We start from the raw sequence: 7,990 nt of genomic DNA, 5'->3' as shown, positions 1-7,990 counted from the left end.
ATGAAACTATATGTGAGAATTGTGGATTTTCAACTACGCCTTCCCAACACTTTGTCAAATGCAAAAATGGTCTATATATGAAATGTAGATCCTGATGAGTGGAACAATATTGGTATTCATGATTTTTCGAGTCGAGACCATCTAAGGTTCCAAAAACTGGTGCGTGGCTGTGAATTCTTTCAAAATTCAAATTGACTAGTTTAAACTTTACCAAATGAAAAGTTAACCAGTAGACCAAATATAGAACTTGATGAGTGTAACAAACTTTGTACTCATGACTTTTTTAGTTGGGACCATCTAGGGTTCAGTCAAAGTGTGTTTCTAAAAACCAATGTTTTGACTTTGGTCAAACTTGGTCAAATAACCCACTTGACAACTTCAAATGAAAAAATTTAATACAAAGTTGTTAGAGGTCATCAAGTTATACATTTGATATATTGTTCATTTTTCCATTTGGATAAATTTTATCCAATCCTAAGCACATGTTTTTAAAATCCAAGAAGGGTTTTGGTCAAACTTGGTCAAATGTCAAACTAAATTACTTAAAATGAAAAACGTTTGAATACGAAGTTGTTAGAGCTCATCAAGATCCAAACTTTTTATATAGACTATTTTTCCATTTGAGAAAGTTTAAGTAAGCAATACTCACCAAATCTTGAATCTAACGTAAACTATTTGAAACTATATGTGAGAATTGAGGATTTTCAACTACACCTTCCCAACACTTTGTCAAATGCAAGAATGGTCTATATATGAAATGTAGATCTTGATGAGTGGAACAATATCTGTATTGATGACCTTTCCAGTCGTGACCATCTAGGGTTCCGAAAACTGGTGCGTGGCTATGAATTCTTTCAAAATTCAAAATTGAGTGGTTCAAACTTTTCCAAATGAACAGTTGACCATTAGACCAAATTTAGAACTTGATGAGTGAAACAAACTTTGTATTCATGACTTTCTAGTTCAGACCATCCAGGGTTTGTTCAAAGTGTGTTTCTAAAAACCAATGGTTTGACTTTGGTCAAATGACCCATTTGATGACATCAAATGAACAAAATTTGAATACAAAGTGTTAGAGATCATCAAGATCTACATTTGATACATTGTCTATTTTTCCATTTGGATAAATTTTAGCCAATCCTAGGTACATGTTTTTAAAATCCAAGACGGGTTTTGGTCAAACTGGTTCAAATGATAAACTAAATTACTTAAAATAAAAAACATTTTTGTACCAAGTTGTTAGAGCTCATCAAGATCCAAACTTTTTATATAGACCATTTTTCAATTTGAGAAAGTTTGAGTATACAATACTCACCAAATCTTGGATCTCACATAAACTATATGAAACTACTAGTGAAGGGTGCGCGCCATGGCGCGCATATTTAAATTTTAACTGAAGTGTAAATATTTAAATGTGCAATACTTGCATGAAACTGAACTGATACATAGATTTAGACATTTAGTATATCATCAGGAATTAAAAATTTTGAAAAATTATACCTGGATCACAACATAGAACTACGATGAAGAAAAAGGTCGCTGATCTACATAGAAGAATCTCTAGAATGGTGGACAAAATCCCTTTCATATACATAGGCCCTCAGAATATGTTCGATCAGCTACATGTGCATATCTCACTTACATTGTAGTCATGGAGATCATGGTGGTCTCCTCTTCTTCAGTATCGTATATCCTTGTTTAGACTAGTTCATTCCAACCTTCTTTAAAACTCTCTTAGCAGACAAAAGGATAGAAACAGCTTAGGAGTAAAATTATACACTGGTAAATTGAAGTGGAAGCCAGTAGATGTTGATCAATGGCAGATCCTTTGTTTGAAATCTCCAATATGTGCCCTCTTAAATGAGCAGCATGTGGCCCTCAGCAATAAACAATGGACGATTACAATGTCCATAATCTATGTGGAGTCGACGTTCTTTAAAATCGATATGAGAAATCGGACGAATTGACATGAATCTGAAAATGAAAAGCAAGCAAATCTGAGATGCTAAGGCCATTGAAGTGCACCTTTAATAACATGCAATGTTACATGTCTATGTATACTCTAAGTAAACCCTAGAAAAGTAAATAAAAATTCCAGCAGATGCCTGTGTCATAAAAAGAACCTTGATTTTCAAATGAAATGAGCTCTGAAGTTTGTATATGTGAACGGGCAATAAATTGCCGTAGGTTTCTTTAAAAGGACATTTGTATAAAACCAGTTTCCTGTGTGACTCATGTGCAAGTGTAGCATGGAAAAATCTGTCTTCTTGACCACCTAACAATCTTAACCTGGTTAGAGTTCCTAAGAATACCATTGCAATCCAACAAGCAATGGCAAATTTTAGTGCCCTGTGGAATGATGGGCGATGATACCTTGTGCAGAAAATGAGTAGAAAAACCATAAGATTTGGGAGTGTACAATCCAATAAAAATGCAGGCAACAAAAACAAACCTCAAAAGTTTCTGTGCCCCACTCCTCATAAGGGTAAAATGCAGAGTTTTTTTTTGGAATTACGGACTAATACGTTAACTAAACAATCTGACACAAGCAAACTGATGTGGAGGGGATGGAATCCTGTCATGGAAATATTATTATTATTATTACTTAAAAAGGGCTATGGAACATCTAAACCATGTTAAGCCATCTTTGCTTGTAGCTCTATATTTTTAACTATAAATAGCTTGTCAAAATGTACTACTTTACCTTGATCCAGGAAATTCAAGAGGGAAGGGAAGGTGGGAAGGGATTAAGCTATCTTTGCTTGTAGTTGTATATAATTTTAGTTTAACTATAAATATAGCATTTCCATTTTTTATCAGAGTTGTATCTCTAAAACTTTTGTCCATGAATAGTGTCTTGAAGATGAGATCGCCCCCATGAAATTCTATGAGTGTTGTACATTATAACTCATTGAATGAACAAAATATGAAGACAATAAACACAAATGAGCTTCAATCTGATGGAACTTTTGTATAAATTAGCTGTATGGAAATCGGACGTCACCTGAATTCTCAAAAAATGAGAAGATGCTTGTCCACTCTGATAGCAGACTGGCAAAGTCGTTGATCCCTCTTGAACAGATATAATATATCAATTGCTTGACAAAGATTTTGCAGTAGGAAAATCAATGCTGCACTGATGGATTTAAGAGAAAACATATTCACAAAAAGGCCATAAATATACAAGGGTGTGGTTTATTACATGAAGAACTGGATATGTAGTTGCCATACTGTTTTCAGTTACAGAGCTGAAAGATGTGCACCACTGAACAGCCATGTGCAGCATTTAATTCATTATGGGGAAATAGTATTATCATGCATGTGGACTGCTCGCCTCCTCCAATGCCCACAATTGTCCATTGTACTCCACATGTCACCAGTGACCACATAAACATCTGCAGTTGGTTGTGACGCTATAGATACCATGGCTGAAAAGTAAACTGTCTCACAACAGGGGGGCCTTTTTTATGAAAGAATCTTAGTTAGTATCGGCATATATGTTTCCAATAGCATGATGTATGTATGTAAGGAAGATTTTTCGGTTCACGTCATCATAGGGTGAACTAAAACAGTCAGCCTCGAAATCATATGAGGCCAAGTATCTCCCATCATTATATTTCTTGAAAGCATTGAGATAGGGTTCATTGTAGTTCTCAATCTGCATTAGTGCGAGAATGACCAGATCAGTAAAATGGAGACGAGCATAAAAAAGAGAAACCACATGTAAAAAAAATAAACAGCTAAATGATTTATGCAGAACAACAAAGAAAACAATAAGTAGTGACTGTGAGCAGGCAAGCTAGATGAATGATGCCAACTACAGTGTTACGGAATATTTCGTATACAGGGAAAATAAAAGTAACTTTAGAAGGGATAGTCGTAACAAATTTTTGTATAACATTTATATGTAGGTCTTGAAAATAAAAATGACATACCATTTGTTGATGATATAGTACATAGCTACCATGTATGGCAGTACCCAATTTATATGCTAACTGACTTCCACATAAAAGAAGTGGTGATCACAGAATTGAACAATGAGGTCCTCCCCTCATTTCCCTATTTTAGTACTTTTCTCACAATCCTTGAGGCTGTTGAAAGTCCCAGCATATGAGCATCCAGAAGTGATGAGCAAAATAGTATCTCATCGATGTCCCATATCCACTTTCTTCGCAGGCTGCCCTGTCATAGCACGAGCTGAAGCTCGGCCAGTACCAAAAGCAGGAACAGTCTACTTCATTTTTCTCCTGTTAAAAGACCAGACACATCATGCTAGAATCCAAATTACAGGCAACTACCTAAATTCAGGCGATTTGAACTTAGGATATATCATAAAAACATGCCCCGTTAGGGTTACAAAAAAAGTACAATTTTTACACAATATATTAGTGTCTGGACATAATATGAGGTACTATATCTGATAGCCGGCCTCCCAAAGAAAAACAATATACAAAACAACCAAAATGAAGGAGGAACCTTTATTTTGCTAGCATTGTAGTGCAAGGATAATTCATTGCTAGACATATGACAAGAACCGCCTAATATGACAGCATGGTAAACAACTTCCCTAACAGATAGTAATTGATCCGGCCTACTGATACCCTGGATCTAATCGGCAGGGACCGTGTGCTACTGAGAGCTACATAATCTACTATTTGTGCACAACATATTATTGCAAGAACATGATATGAAGCATCATATCTGATCCTGGAACTCCAAGAACATGATATGAGGCATCATATGTGATCCTAAAACTCCAAAACAATAAACACTACATTAACCCAACAAAAGTCAGGAAGGGCACTTTAACTATCATAGAACTAATCATCGTTATTATTACCTCTACAAATAATGAAGTACCTAAAAGCAGTGGGTGTTTTCCAGGATAGCCAAACATAAGTTACTGAACTGATTAGTCCTCCTGACTTGATAAAACCCAACACAGAGAGGTGTGCTAAGAAGATTGACCTGTAACAAATCATCACCCTGAAACTTGCAGAGTGTCAGTGGATTGAATCTGAAGCATGGAAAAAAAGAATAGTAAGACAACTTAGATTTTATTATCAGCTACAGACTGAGAATATATAATCTAAAATCTGCGTGGAGAAATCAATATCATAATACACAAATGTTGACAGAGTGAACACGAAGTTTTTTATTTAATGACTGGTTAATGGTGTGTACCTCATATGTATGTGTAGTAGAAATTTAGCCAAATTAACATAGAATAAGAATAATCTATAAACTATGGTAGATACAGAGAGTGACATTTTTTAGCTACGGAAGCACATCAAGATTCCTGGCACAAAATTCTTGGAACAAGCGATAAGCAGTACAGATATTTAGCATCCGGCCGCTCTCTTATGTACATAGTAAGCATATAACAGCAAATGGTTTTACACGATGGGAAAAATGGAGGTAGTATTTTTTAGGAGAAAAGGAACACCTAATTCCATTTTGTGTCTGTTGTATACCTCTATTGATTTGCAGGTACATGGCTGCAAAAATTACTAGCCTTCTTTTTATCCAACTCCATGAGTAGCAGATCATATCTCAAATTACATGGATCATAACACAGCATAAAAGAGCTGCCAAATTTATCAAAAAATAGTGAGGGAGGCATATGAACATAGTTGGGGTGATATGTTTACAGGATATTTTTAATCTGAGAGATAAATTGCCACTATAGCAATGTTCAGAAACATGTTAGAATGAAATTGCAACTGTAAGAGCTCAATGACAACTTAGACAATCAATTTTGCAGTAGTGCAGGTTCTTAGTGGGAAACTAAATAAATTCATGCAATCCTACTGTAGTGCAACTTATTACCTGGTACAATCCACTTAATGACGCCTGTGCTGCTAGCAGCTGAATTTCGCACTAGCTGCTATGGTGCTATGAACGGGCCACCGCACCTGCACAACCGCGTGTTCTAGGGTTTCACCGAGCGAACAAGCACATGCTCCCCGGCAGGAGGCGTTAAGGAGCCCGCGCAGAGGATGAGAGAGAGGGAGGGGGCCGCTGGGCCACACCCCCGCGGATGTGCCACCTGCGGGGGGCTCCGTCACCTCGCGCCCGCTGCCACCTCGGGAGGTACAGAGAGGGAGAAGGGGAGGGAGGAACAGAGCCGAGAAGTAGGCGTGCGAATGAGGAATGGAGGAGGAGGAGGAGGAGGCGACGGAGGAGGAGGAGGGTGGGCAGCGCCGCCGAACCACGGTCGTGGCAGCCACCGTCGCTTGTCCGCATCGGGATAGAGATCGAGAGATCGAGAAAGAGCATGATGAGGAGAGAGGAGGGGGTGAGAAGCGGGAATGAGAAGCGGAAGCTGGGGTATATATTCGCCTCTTTCGCTTCGGACGAGAAGCGGGGAAAGCACGGGAGATGCGACAGAATCTCACGAGAAGCAGTAGAAATCAGCTTTCAGTTGAATCTGCTCCAAATCATCACAGCCGCATGATGGGAAATCCAACGGAGGAAATTAATTGGAGTGACGTGGATGCTGCTCCACTGGGAGGAATCCACCTTCTGTAGTGTAGAATATGTGAGAATTGTGGATTTTCAACTACACCTTCCCAACACTTTGTCAAATTCGAAAATAGTCTATGTATTAAATGTAGATCTTGATGAGTGGAACAATATTGGTATTCATGACTTTTCCAATCGAGACCATCTATGGTTCCGAAAACCTTTGCGTGGCTATGAATTCTTTCAAAATTCAAAATTGACTAGTTTAAACTTTTCCAAATGAAAGGTTGACCATTAGACCAAATGTAGAACTTGACGATTGCAACAAACTTTGTATTCATGACTTTTCCAGCTGAGACCATCCAGGGTTTGGTCAAAGTGTGTTTCTAAAAACCAATGTTTTGTCAAATGACCCATTTGATGACTTAAAATGAACAAAATTTGAATACAAAGTTGTTAGAGCTCATCAATATCTACATTTGATACATTGTTCATTTTCTATTTGGATAAATTTTAGCGAATCCTAGTCACATGTTTTTAAATCCAAGATGGGTTTTGGTCAAACTTGATCAAATGACAGACTAAATTACTTAAAATGAAAAACATTTGAGTACCAAGTTGTTAGACCTCATCAAGATCGAAACTTTTTATATAGACCATTTTTCCTTTTGAGAAAGTTTAAGTAAACAATACTCACCAAATCTTGAATCTCACATGAACTATATGAAACTATATGTGAGAATTCAGGATTTTCAACTACACCTTCCTAACACTTTATCAAATGCAAAAATAGTCTATATATGAAATGTAGATCTTGATGAGTGGAACAATATTGGTATTGATGACCTTTGCAGTCGAGACCATATAGTGTTCTGAAAACCGGTGCGTGGCTATGAATTCTTTCAAAATTCAAGATTGAGTGGTTCAAACTTTTCCAAATGAAAAGTTGACCATTAGACCAAATGTAGAACTTGATGGGTGTAACAAACTTTGTATTCATGACTTTTCCTGTTGAGACAATCCAAGGTTCGGTCAAAGTGTGTTTTTCTAAAAACTAATGTTTTGACTTTGGTCAAATGACCCATTTGATGACTTAAATTGAACAAAAGTTGAATACAAAGTTGTTAGAGATCATCAAGATCTACATTTGAAACATTGCCTATTTTTCGATTTTAATAAATTTTAGCCAATCCTAGGCACATGTTTTTAAAATCCAAGATGGGGTTTTGTCAAACATAGTCAAATGACAAACTAAATTACTTAAAATAAAAAACATTTGAGTACCAAGTTGTTAGAGCTCATTAAGATCCAAACTTTTTATATAGACCATTTTTCCATTCGAGAAAGTTTAGGTAAACAATACTTACGAAATCTTGAATCTCACATAAACTATATGAAACTATATGTGAGAATTATGGATTTTCAACTACACCTTCCCAACACTTTGTCAAATGCAAAAATAGTCTGTATATGAAATGTAGAACTTGATGAGTGGAACAATATTGGAATTCTTGACTTTTCCATT

The 7,990-nt window shown here is 36.7% G+C and overlaps 1 long non-coding RNA gene across 6 annotated transcripts; it reads right to left on the bottom strand.

Annotated features, from left to right (window-relative positions):
• On the bottom strand, positions 1,424-6,293 carry LOC110430001. 6 transcript variants are annotated; one of them, XR_002447164.1, is made up of 6 exons: positions 5,830-6,293; positions 5,475-5,588; positions 4,841-5,017; positions 3,936-4,247; positions 3,005-3,658; positions 1,424-1,974 (listed from the first exon to the last, which is right to left on the bottom strand). It is a non-coding gene; the product is annotated as an uncharacterized LOC110430001 (long non-coding RNA). The 6 variants fall into 6 exon arrangements; XR_002447163.1 differs by having other exon boundaries at positions 4,841-4,986; XR_002447166.1 differs by lacking the exon at positions 5,475-5,588 and having other exon boundaries at positions 3,005-3,136; positions 3,232-3,658; positions 4,841-4,986.

The sequence above is a fragment of the Sorghum bicolor genome, chromosome 9, assembly GCF_000003195.3.
Source record: "Sorghum bicolor cultivar BTx623 chromosome 9, Sorghum_bicolor_NCBIv3, whole genome shotgun sequence".
Classification (NCBI taxonomy): Eukaryota; Viridiplantae; Streptophyta; class Magnoliopsida; order Poales; family Poaceae; genus Sorghum; species Sorghum bicolor.
The sequence above is the reverse complement of the archived record's forward strand: the minus strand, read 5'-3'. Positions and strand labels throughout refer to the sequence as shown.